General features: G+C 54.0%; 1 protein-coding gene across 1 annotated transcript in view; it reads right to left on the bottom strand.

Annotated features, from left to right (window-relative positions):
- The window catches only part of RPN2 (ribophorin II), a 127,688-nt gene extending 124,759 nt beyond the window's left edge, over window positions 1-2,929 (bottom strand). Inside the window, exon 1 of the mRNA XM_075108822.1 lies at window positions 2,923-2,929. The gene's annotated coding sequence lies outside the window, so the exon portion shown is untranslated. The remainder of the gene's footprint in view (window positions 1-2,922) is intronic.
- Between the last annotated feature and the right edge of the window lie 9,701 nt (window positions 2,930-12,630).

The raw sequence follows: 12,630 nt of genomic DNA, 5'->3' as shown, positions 1-12,630 counted from the left end.
AACCTGCCTGTCTCTGTGCTGGCTGAGACCTGACGCAGCTCAGCTCAGCTCATCAGAGACACTGCAGAGGAGCAAGAAGCTCTCCCAGACAGGAGGGGAATTGAATTGACAGAAAGGGTATGGCTTTGCTGTGCAGGCAAGCGAAGCTGGGGCTGGGAGGGGAACAATCCTTCAAGCCTTGGGGCTCGGCTAGTAGCTGGGGACACCAGTACTGTTTGATGGCTGAAGGCCAACCTTGCCAAGCCACTTACTGCAGCATCCAAATCCTGTTCTCACCCCTGAGCCAGGGAGCTGAATTCTCCTGCTCCCTTTCCCACACTGGAAAAATGTTCTGGGACCTCGCTGCCCTGGGGCACGGTCTTTGATGGCTGCTAGCCTGGCCCATTTCTCCCTGGGCCTGCCCTGTCCTTTACCTTCACCAGCATCTCCCTCACTCTGGGGTTTCCTGAGATGCCCGCAAAATCCAAGGCTGTGATGCAAAAAGCAAAGATACCTTTTCCTGAATGCCATGCACCCCTTGCAGCCATGGAGCAGGATGCTGCGAGCACCAAATGCCAGGTAAGAGACACCCAGAGCCATTGTTTACTGGGCTGGGTGACCCAGACATGGGTCTGACAGCTGTCAATCAGCGCAGCAGCTCCAGAGTCCCTGCCACTGACGGGGCTGTCATCCCTAACTGACGTCCCTACACCGATGACCCTCCAGGGAATCCCTGCCAGAGTTGGGATGTGAAAGGGCTTTCCTGTTATCATGACCCCTTCGCCCAGCAGAGACAAGCAGCCTCTCAAGAGCAGGGGGAGTGCGGGGAAGGCTGGCAGAGCTTCCTGACCCTCTCAGCTGGCTGGCCAGAGACTCTCATTTCCTTCCCCAGATCAACAAAGAGCTCCAGAGGCTTGTGAAAGGGGTGATTCAGCAAAACAGGACCAGAGGAGAGGCAGAAACACCGAGACAGCACAGCTGGATGGGGTGAAATTCCCACCCCGCAAATGCCACGGGATGCGAGGTTCAGGTGTCCTGCTGCCCCAGGGATGGGGGCAATTCCTGGAGGTGCAGCTGCTCTGAGTGCTGGTCCCAGAACTGGGAATACAACAGGAAAACAGGGGTGGGTTGTTTTTTCTTTTTTTCTTCCCTTTCCCATTCCCAGAAACATCAGGTCAGACTGGCCTGGCATGAGATGGAGTGGGTGGGAAAGCCATCTTGCCTGCAGAGGAGGAAATGCCATCCTCGGTTGCCATTCACAAGCATTGAAAAAGCTGAACAACAGCCACAGGACTGGTCAAAAACCATCTGTTCTGGTTTATAAACTTGCTCTGCTGATTTGGCTCCTAGTTTCTGACCTGTTAAAAGTTCAGATTTCTTCCATAAATGCGAAGGGTTTAAGCTTACTTTAAAACAGAAACCAGAAAGCTACAATTGCCATGCAGTCGCACAGCTCCAAGAGCCAGAGCTCGCAGAGAAACCCAGCCGTGCCCTAAAACCCGGCGGGCTGATAGCCCTGAGCACTACATGGGTCTGAAAAATGAAGTCTCTGAACCTGTGATACACTGACAGCCCTTAGCTTTTTTTGTCCTAGCCACCGATAATCCAGTCAGGACCCACATTTTTAAAGCCAACAACTTGAGACAAGCACCATCATATTCACATCAATGTAACTGCAAGCAGAGTCTGACCATTAGCTCCCAATCCAGGAAAAGCAGAATGACGTGCACATTTAGGCAGCTGGAAAATCTTTTATCTTTTGTCCAAAGCTGGTGTCTTATTTCAAGACGGACGATGCTTCCAAGCCACACTTTATTTAAAAAATAGTTGGTGCTCTGTTCGATCTCTGACCTGCTCATAGCATGCCATTATTAAATGGTGCCAAAGCCCTTGGGGTGCAGCGGTTTGGCCACCCCAAGAGCACCTCTCCAGCCCGGGGAGCGCAGCGGTGCCCGGAGCTGCTCACCCTGCAGCTGCACAGCCCTCGAGCTCCCAGCAGCCTCCATCCTGCACCGGGTGGAACAAACTCACCTCCCCGGGGGACCAAAGGCCGGGAGCAGGAAGGGGCAGGGCGCTTCCAGCCACCAAACCGCCCGTGCCAGGCTCCATCGGCACAAGGTGCAGAGCTGCCCACCTGAGAGCTGCTCGCAGCCGGGCAGGTTTTCTCTTGGTAGCGCCAGTTGTGCCCACTGAGACCGTACCCGCGTGGAACACGCCTGACCCATCGCCCTTCCCACAGCCCCATACGTGGGCCCACCGTGCTGGCACCAGGGCACACGGCCGCTCCGTCCCCCCGGCCAGGCTCTGCAGAGCCGGTTCAGCTCCCTAAGCCGGCAGGAGCCACCCACTTCGCTTTGGCTGCGGCACCAAAAGGTTGCAGCAGTGACAAGCCGCGGCTGGGTTGGCGGAACCCGGCAGGCACAGGGCGCCCACCGCCCTCCCGCGCCACCCTCCGCCACGTCCAGCTGCACACTCGCTGTCGCCCTCCCCGTGTTCGGGGCGTGCGCCCCCGCTTATTCCCCTCGCACACGCACGCCCCGAACACCGGGGTGCTTGGGACACGCTCCAGTGCGCGCACCTGCTGACCTCCGCGGGGCACGCACCCGGGGCACGCACCCGGGGCACGCACCCGGGGCACGCACCCGGGGCACGCACCCGGGGCACGCGCCCTCCCCGGGGCACACCCCCCGGTGCAGGTGCCTGCACCCCCCCTTCTCGGTGCACGCACCCAGCGCAGCCGCCCGGTGCGGGCGCTTGCCCCGCCCTCCCCGGTGCATGCAGCCGCCCGGCGCGCGCCACCCCGCCGCCAGCTGAGCCCCGCGCAAGCGCGCGCGCCGCCCCGGCCCGGCTCCGGTGACGTCACCCGCCCGCCCAGGCGCCGGAGCCCGGCTGATGCCGGTGTGTGTCGCGCCCGCCCGCCCCGCGCTCCCCCCCCCCCCCCCCCCGCCCCCCGCCCATGCCTGGGCTCGGCGCCGCCCGCCCGCCCCGCTCCGCCCCGCCCCGCCCGCCCCGCGCTCGCCGCCGGGGCCGGGGCCTCCGCCGGACCGAGCCCAGCCCAGCCGCCGCGGCGGCCCGGGGACCTGCCGCGGGTGAGTCCCGACCGCCCGGCCCGACGTGGGGGGTCCCCTCGCCTCTCCGCCGCGGTCCCGCACCCCCCACCTCCGCCCCGCGTCACCCGCCCGCCCCCCCCCACTCCGGCGCCGCGGATCCCGGGCAGGTGCGGGGGTGCGGGTGCGAGGCGCTCCCGCCGTCGCCCCCTCCAGCCCCCCGCCCCGCCCTGCCGGGCACCCACCCGGGGGTGGGGAAACGCGTGTCCCGTGTCCCCCCCCCCGCACCCGCTCCGCCCAGCCCTGCCGCGGGCCGGGGAAGCCGGCGGGTTGCGCTGCCCTTTGCTGCGATCGCTTCGCCAGCAATTATAATTTAAATTAAATAAAAAAATCTGCCGGCCGGCCGCTGTGGGAGCTCTGCCTGAGCCCCGGCTGCGTGGGGCTGCCCGGGACCCGGCTGCCTCCCCCCCCCCCCTCGGGGCGGTCTGGGGGTATTTTCTTCCTTTAGTCTGGGTCTAGAAGGAAGGTCTTAGAGAAAGAAAAGTCCTTTTTTTTCCAGCCCTCGCTGCCTTCTTGCTCCGGGGACTGAGAGGCGGCTGACCCCACTCGTGTCACAGCTTGGGGTTAGGAGGGTTGGGCACGGTGGGGTGGTTTTGTGGCTCCTGGTGTTGTGACGATGCTGGGTTTAACGTGCCTGGCCTTGGGACAAACCGGGATGTGAGCAGAAGGCATCTCCCTCTTCACACAGGTAGGAAAACCGAGCCGCTGCTAAGTGATGCGCCCGAGGCCACGTAGGAGATCTGTGGCGGAGCCGAGGCTGAACCCCAGATCGCTCCATCCTGATTTTCTGTTCGGTGCTAACCTTCCCCGGCTGGGGACGGTGGTTTAACCTCACAGCCTCGGGGTGCCGGGGTAAAGTCCTGCCTGGGCTACGCCAGCTCTTAATCAGGGCTCCGGTGGTGGCAGCCAGGCTTGTGGCCAGGTGCCAGCGGGCTGAGGCCTCTCGGCTCTGAGTGGCGGTTTTGGAGAGCGGAGACGTTTTGGTAAGGGGGATGCGACCCCGGGCAGAGAGTGGGCATGGGCCCTTGGGCATTTGCTTGGACGGCTGGTGTGTTTGCAAGGTCATGCGCATCTCATGCTTGGGGCTTTAAACTCCATCCTCCGGTGTGGGGTATCCTTGGTCCATGCCCGCAGAACTCAAGCGATAAGGTTTTTCCAAGGGGTCCTCTTCTTTTCTGGTTACAATCCTCTTCTGGTTACAGCCCTCTTCTTTTCTGGTTACAAGATAGGAAACTTTTGGGGGAGAGATAGGTGTTGTAGATGTTGTGTCTTGTCAGGCCAACCGATACACCTGGCAAAAAACCTTGTGCAAGCCCTTCTTGGGCTGTTTTCCCATTTCTGCTCCCCTAAGGATCAGGCTCTGCGTGGCCTTGGGCTTCCCCCTCCACCTAGTGTGGGAGGGTGGCTCCAGCTGGGCAGGGGGGTTTCTCTTTTCCCTGACCACCTCCTCCAGCCACAGTCCCCAACCGAGGGTCGCAGTGTCCTGAGGAATGATTCTCCACGCATAGGAAGCTAGAAGTTTACTTTGTTATCTGGAACAGCTTATTCTACACTAACTTCTCTTCAAGAGATGAGGAAGAAGGGAAAAAAATACCCAACCTGAAGATTAGAAGTATTTTATTTACCGTAGAAGAAAACAGCAATTCAATGATAATTTCTGTTAACTAGGTTGTGTCGGTGACCTTGATGTATTTTACAAGTCGGGATGTGTAGCTGAGAAGAGGGAGCAGGCTGTTCCAGTCTGTTTATTGTTTCCTCTTAGTGCATCCCAGTAACCCGCAGCGCACACATGCCCACACAGTTTTGGAGCCCTGACCCACCTTTAGGGGTGGGAAAGAGGAGGTTGTTGGATTGTGTTTTGCTTTGGATACAACCTAATCTGCAGCTTGTGTTAATTATATTACAGGTGGGTTGGGGTTTAGGATAGGTTTTTCTGACAGGGCTCTGCCCCTGTGATTCTTGCTACTGTAAGAAAGCTGTAGTAACCTGAAGCCCCAAAGTCACGCGCGGGAGCCCATCTCTATCAATAAAATCCTTGTTGCAAAGCCAAGGAAAACCAGCCCCGTGGGGGCAGCTGGCTTTTGTCGGGGAAGTGCAGGGAGCGATGCAGGCAGTGCTCACAGCCCCGAGCGGGGAAGTCTGGAGCAGGTGAGCTGGGCTGGTAGTAACAGCCATCTGGGTTGCCAGCGGGGGCAGATTTAAAGAGCAGCGTGGCTCCGAGTCTCCTTTATCCAAAGTCTCCCCTCGCTCCGCGGGAAGGTTTTCCTTCTGTTTAGACCTCCTCTTCCTCCCCTCCAAAAATGTGGTGTTCTTGTGTATACAAGCTTTATCATCTGCCTCGGTTACTATGGTGTTACTACGTAAAAGCAGCTCATCTCGTAGCTCCTGGAATTAGCTACAACTTGAGTTTACAGTTGTGTAACCCTGGGCTGTGGGTCTGCAGCCATCCCTTGTCAGGCCTTTCCCGGTCCATGTGATGGGATGGGTCTGGAAGCAGCATCGTTTGCAGGGCACGGCAGTGCCTTGGTCCCCTGGGAGCCTCCTCCGGGCTCCCCGGCACAGGAGCCCGCTGCTCTGTGCAGGCTGTTGCATTGGTGCATCGCTTGCTGTTTCTGAACGCGGGGCCCTATCCTGGGCAGTGATGAGCCCTGGAAGACGCGCTCATGTTCATCCCCTCCAGGGACCGGGCTGCCTGCACCCTGCCAAACGCAGGCAGGGTGTTAGCTCCCCCAGAAAACTGTCGGGAGTGGAAACAGATAATTGAGGGTCTGTGGAAATCTGGGCAAACAAAAGGCAGAAGATGGGAGCAGGCGTTCCGCCCCGCCATGCCGCCGTCCTGCTCAGCCCCACCAGGCTGTGCAAGGAACCCGCGCAGGCTGGCTTGCTGCCGCCCGCTTTGTTGCAGCGGGTCCCTTGCTCCCCATCTCCTGGTATTGTTTTTTTCCTTTCTGTCTTTTCCACCTGATTTGTGTGTTAAAAAGTATGAGGGAGATTCATCCAGTGGTGAGGTACTTGGTTTGCTCACAGTTAATGTAAGGTATTGTCACACTTGTTCTTGCAGGGAGCTGGGATGGCCCGGAAATAGGGAGATTTGCTTGGGAGAGCAGGAGCCCAGAGCCAGGTCCAGGTTCCCCCCACCTTGATCGTCCTAAGGATGATTCGCCCTGTGCAGACTCTCAGTCGCTCCCCCCAGGTGCCTCACTCTTTGCATTAGCTGAACAGGAGCCCAGGATGATTATGTTTGTAACTTAGGCGCCTGTTCTAGGTGGAATAAGCTTATTCCTGCTCTGGAGGCTAATTTGGAGAAGATCCTGCCTGCTGGTGTTTGATCTCAGGTCATTGTGGTGAAGGTCTGCAGCATCTCTCCTTGCAGCTGTGATGGCTTTTCCGCTTTGTTGAGCGGGAGGGGGGTGATGCTTCTAATTAAAAAGAAAAAAAAAAAAAGTGTTGTACTTCTCCCCTTGTTTGTTTGGTTTTTCTCTTTTTTTTTTTTCCTGGACAAATGTTCTAAATAACAATGCTTAAAATGCAAATGGAGTGAGTTTTCGTGAAGTGAAGTCACTTGAGAAGCCCTGGTCGGATGAGGACTGCGGTGGAGTTAGAGGAGCTGGTGATGACACACGGCACAAGAGCAGAGCCGAAGCGGGTGGGTTGTCACCAGATGCTGTCACAGATGTTGCAGCCGTGGCTCATCTCTGCTTGGGGGATGTTCTCGTGCATTTCGAAGACTCCGTGGTTTCTGTCTCCTCTCTCCTTTCAGAGGGACGCTCTGTGAGAGTGCCCGCTCCTTTTTCTACGTGCATGATAAGGGGATGTTTAACTGAAATCTGTGTGCTTTCCACTCCTTAGCCCTACTTTTCTTTTTTAGAAATAATAAAATTGGAGAACGAGCCTTCTAAACTGTGTGTTAAATTGCGGTGATGGCTCTTGCAGTGTCCTTCCTACTGAAGGCAAGCGCTGCCCTTGCCGCTCCAGCCAGGCCCCTCCTTGTGTTTTAGCACTTGCTTGGGGAAAAAAATGAAATAAAATAGCGTGGTGTTAAGGTTGCAAAAGTTTCCATTATAGCTCCACCCAAACGCCCAGTAATGCTCAGAAAGTTCAGTCTGGGTGATAGGACTTCCCTGCCTGCTGTGCCGCTGGGCTGCTCAAGGGGAAGAAGAGCTGTTTGGGTGTTTTTCTTGTAATACAGAGATGCTTGAGAGGGCCACGTCAGGAATAGAGTGGGGAATGAGCCCTGCATTTGGCCGCAGAGTGTCCTTAATAAAGAGCCTTAATAAAGAGGGTGGGACAGGTTTAAATAGTGAGCACTTGAAAACTCAGAGAGGCAAGAGGCAGATAAATCAGTTGAAGGGGGCTTCCAGGGAGGTGGCTCTGCTATTTGTGTCAGTATCTTTTAACTCTCCCTCTCCTGAATAGGTGTCTTGAGGTTGTTTTCAGGCTGACTTTTTTGTCCTCCTGGTATAAAGGGGATCTGTTTGCTCCAGTGAGAAAGATAAGAAGGGAGCTAGCGGCTCCTGGAGCTCAGCTTGGCGTGGGGGTGATCGCGCATGCTCTGTTCTCGTGCTTCGATAAATAAAGAGGTTTTCATGGAACTTAGAAAACTTCTCTTTTAGAAATAGGTCAAGCAAATATTTATTTCCCTAAGGTGTCATGCCAGTATTGCACAAATACTTGAATGGGTGGTCATCTTATTTTTCCCTGCTTTGTTTCTTTTTAAGTATATTCAGTGCTTTTTTTCCAGAGCTAGAGACACACATTAGTAATTGTACATAATCAGTCCTGTAGGTCTCTTTCCATCTGGAAGTCTGTGCATCTCCTACGGACTCATGCTCTACAACTGCAGTGCTGTAAATCAGAAGCCGTGACACCTTTTTTTCTTTATATCCAGGTGCTTATCAGAAAACTGGGGGGGTATTTTTTGTTCTCTGGAGGAGTACAGGTCAGTGGTGGGGTCAACTGCCTAAATCAATTTAAAAACAAAACTCCCCAAATACAGCAAAACTTAACAAAGTGGTCATGGTGGTGCTTCACTTTCCCGTCCCACAGCCCCAGCGGTGGGTTGTCGGTGTCTGTCCCACAGCCCACCACCCCAGTAAGTCCAGTGGTTGGGTTGTCCCACAGATGGAGAGTATGGTTACTGCTGAAGGCTTGTGCCCTGCTGTCTGATGGAGCTCGTTCTTCTGTCTTCCCCAAATAATTGGGAATCAGCCAGTATCTGTTTGTCTTCAAAGGGGGACTGAAACTTCTTGGCTGTTCTTAAAATGGTAAAACTAAAGAGTTTAGTTTAAGAGGACAAAATTAGGCTGGAGATCTTGGATACTTGATCCTGTAGCTCTTCACCTCCAGATCTCCTCAGCATAGGAGGAGCAAGGGTCGTTGCTGTAGTGCACTGGAGTGCTTGGAGTGTACTTTGTGTAAGAGAATGTTGGAGACGAGGTTGTCTGGGGTGCTTCTTGGTGTGTAGCTTATTTAATGAACTGAGGTCTTGAGTCTCTGTGTTAAGGATCCAGCCATACTGCTGGCTCCTCGTGCCTGTGCAGAGAGCAGGCTTCAATGGCTGGAGACCTTTCTGGTGGCTCTGGTCCTGTCTTTGGGCACGAAAATAGCACAAGAACCACTTCAGCCTCTGATGCTAGCCCACGTGCTGGGCTTTCTCTTGCAGCATGTGTCGTGCCTTCTGGCTCTGGTCAACGTTGTAGAGGTGGTCACCTCTAAACCAGCACCTCGAGCATGGTGCTCGGTGGCTTTGCAGACATTGATGTGTTAGATGTGGTACCAATGGGACTTCTTGACGTGCGTTTTTTCACAGCCCTGGCAAGACGGGTGTGTTTATTCTTTGCATTAAGATTAATTGGCTCTTACGTGTGTTCCTAGTTGCAGGGTGGTCATTAGAGACAAGTCATCCTGAGACATGTGCGGCAGGCTACGCAAGCCTGTGGTGGGTTGCGCTTTGGTTTGTTAAGCAGGATTAAAAGCAGACTCCTCTTCCAAAAGGTATCCTCTTTCTTTGCTAGGAACCATTTCCATGTCAGAAAATATTTAAGACAAGGGGAGTGTCTCTGTTTTATAAAGGCAGAGCTAATTTAAAACTGAAAATCCAGGCACAAAACCCCTCAGCCGTGCTAACAGAGGGAAGCAAACTTGCGGTCTGGACTCAGAGCAAGAGGAATGTGAATTTTACATTAAGACCATAATCCACCTGTTAGGCTCCGCTCCTCCGGTGGTGCGTGTACCGTGAAGTGCAGTGGATGTTTTAACAGCAGCCTGCGCTCCCTCCTCCAGTGTCTGGTGTTTTCATGTTGCTCTACAGGCAGGAACGATGGAGGCCGAGGGTAGATGTAGCAACCACTGCAGGTTTGCGGGTCCTTTGCTTTCAGCTTTTCTCCCTTCGCAGCTGATGTCTGCGTCTCAGTGGTGCGGTGTTGTCCTGCTCACCCAGCCTGGGTTGATGGTGCTGATGCCGTGTTTGTGCTGGCAGTTTCTGGAGGTTGGAAATTTGGCCCTGACAATCACGGTACTGCCTATAAAATCACTAGAAATGAAGGTGCTTTGGAGGGAGGCGCCTTTGGAGCCATTGCACTAGAGGTTAATTGTGCAAAAACCCTTTCTGGTGAACAGTCATTGCTGTGTCTACCTGGAAATAACACTTTCCTGAGCTCCATTTGCTATTCCGTGCTCTCCTGATTTTGCTGGTGTCCTCTTCTTGCTGAACTGCATGTCTGGATCACAGCAAGCCCCTGATCCCCCTCTGCCTTAATTCAGGGGTGCTGTGGCTCCACCACCCCCCAGCCCTTAGGAGGTGGGTGGTTTTCCCGGGCAGACGCCTGCATCTCTGCGTGCTGCCCAAGGGGACCCTGCTTCTCGGGCAATGCTCTCCTGCAGCGTCCGGCCTGGGGCTGGGCTCCTCCAGCCTCCCCGCCCGGGGGCCCTGAGCAGCAGCCGTGTCCCCCCAGAGGCAGGGCTCTGCGCCCCGCCGAGCCAGCCTGAGCCGAGCCTGAGCCCCTGCCTGTGCCAGGGGAAGGTGAAGGCAGCTGGCTGTCCTGCCCACCCGCGGGGGCATCTGGGCTGAGCTGGGGGCTCAGGGGGTGCCCTCAATGTCAGGGGTGCCTCTGACTGCAAAAGACAGCGGCAAAGTAAGCCTCACTGTGAGCGACCCTGGCACCCTGCCTGGCCTCGCTGCCAGTCCGTGCCCCTGCTTCGTCATGGCTGTTCTTTAGATGTGATTTTTCAATGTTATTTTCTGCTCTGGGGACACCTGCATGTTTTCCGGGTGGTGTTGATTCCCTTCGACGTTGCAGGACATTTGCTTTTCTTGTCACCTTCTGGGGAGGCCTCGGAGCAGCCTGTGGGTGCCCAGCGGTGGATGGGGAGCAGGAGGAAAGCCGCCGCTTTAGGAGGAGGAGAGACTGACTTGTTTAAAGCAACTTTAAAGCTTTAAAGTCTTCATGCTCCTACATTGATCTTCTCTGCCATCTAGTATAGGTTTATTTCTTTTTTAATTGTAGTGTCTAACTGTAGGCCAGTTAGAGCTGAGAGGGTAGGGATGAGAAGGAGCCCTTGCTTTCAGGGGTAACCCTCCGGAAAACAGCGCTGCAAGGCAAACACGAAGCCCCTTGTATGCTCAAAGCCCTTCTATTGGCAATACTGGTGTACCGACACGCGTGCTTGCCCAGGTTAAATGAGGTGGTAAATAGTGTTTGAGATTTACGTAGCAAAACTAGGGATCTCTCAGCCAGTTACCTTCAAAAGAGGGTCTCCATCAGGGCCCTGGTAGAGCTGATAGCTGGAGAACCTGGCCCTTGCCAGTGGGTGTTGCGGACACGTGTGTCGCTCTGTCCCTCTCACTCTTCTGGGGTGAGGATGGAGCCACCCAAGTCCATCAGAGCTGCTGACAGGCAGGGGCCATCACGCGACGTGTCTGCCACCACCACCTCTGCTCCCCGCTCGTGCAAACCCCCGTTCCTACCTCAGCATGGGTGTTTCAGCATTGCTGGAGCCCTGGGCTTGGAAATGGGGGCTTATTTCCCACACGTGGGGAGCTTTTCCTTCTTTAATTACAAATGTTGGCCAAGGGGAAAAGGGTATGGTTGGTGTGAGGCAGCAGAGGATGTTGTGAGCAGCAGAGATACTGATGAACACGGAAGGCTTGCTTTGCCTTCCCAAAGTGTCTACTCTGGAGATGTCATTGCTGTTCTGCCTTTCAATGCTCAGAAATGCTGCCTTGTGCATCTGTTCTGCTGGGGTTGAGTTTGTCAAGTCCTTGTAGACATAAGACTCGGAAGAAAATGAAAAAAATCCGCTGAATTTAAAATGTCATGGATTTTTTTTTATTTTTCTTCTAATTTAATCTATTCCCTATTGTGCTGTAAATTCCAAATGTGAATGGGAAATAATCCCACCAGTACAATAATTAGCATGTAACCAGCAGATGAAGAAAACTCAAACTGCTGAGCTGATTGGTGCATGCTGACTATTTTCTGAATTAATTTCAATAATCACATCTGCCATTAAAAAGAAGACGGGGCGGGGAGGAAGTCTTAAATTTTCCGCAAGCTCAATGTAGCAAAAAATGGTATGTGCAGTGTAGCTATTCTCCATGTGATTGTAAAAAAGAGATGAGGGAGGTTCTTGAAACTGAATTGCAGATACAAAGTGTTGCTAATTTTGCAACTGAGAAGCTTGATTTCTGTTGCTTTTTTTGGGGGGGAAATAGAAATTAGAAGTCAAATATCCATAATTTTATGTAGGCGTGTGACAGTAAATAGTCTACTGGAAGAAGAAAACTCCCTTGCGGTGGTGCTTTGCTGCAGGATGCAAAAATAAGTCCTCTGGAGGCCATTAATAGTGAAATTTGTTTCTGCATTTACTGTGCATCCATTCAGCTCCCGAATATTTTGCTGTTGTTCTTTGAAGGGACAGATGGAAATCAGCATTTGGGAAGGGGAGATTTCAGAGCATCCAGGAACTGGGCACCCTCTTACTGCATGGATCTGCGGCTCTTTTCTACCCTGCCTTCCTCCACTGCTTTTTTTGGCCAGTTACGCCCCATAGGTGGGCAGTTGGAGAAATTCTCTCTCTGCCTTGGTGTCAGGTCCAGACAGCACCAGGAAAGGTCACCCCTGCAGAGCTGTACCTGGCAGCTGGTGTAATTACGCACCTGAATTCACATTCAGTATTAGCGGAGATGATTTTGTTTCCTAATGCTGTTTTTCCCCTCCTAGAGTGGCCCTGGTCGTTGCCTGGCCACGACCACCTCACCCTCAGGGCTTATTTTCCAACAGCGGAGCACAGGTGATTCTGCTACCGGGTGTTGAACCAGAGCATCACTTTAGAGATGCTTTAAACTTAGTTTTAGCAACATCTGCTAAGTTGTGATATAGTTTGGTGCTTGTAGGCATAAAAAGATGTTATTTAGAAATGCAGGGGATGGTCTGCTGAAACCATGGCCCTACAAGTATTGCGTATGAGCATACCGCACTGCTCCGCAAAGGCGAGAAGTCCCGGCGCGTTTCATGGAGCGACCTTTTTATTAATGTGTTTGCAG

Source organism: Phalacrocorax aristotelis, chromosome 13, assembly GCF_949628215.1.
Source record: "Phalacrocorax aristotelis chromosome 13, bGulAri2.1, whole genome shotgun sequence".
In the NCBI taxonomy this organism is placed as follows: Eukaryota; Metazoa; Chordata; class Aves; order Suliformes; family Phalacrocoracidae; genus Phalacrocorax; species Phalacrocorax aristotelis.
The sequence above is the reverse complement of the archived record's forward strand: the minus strand, read 5'-3'. Positions and strand labels throughout refer to the sequence as shown.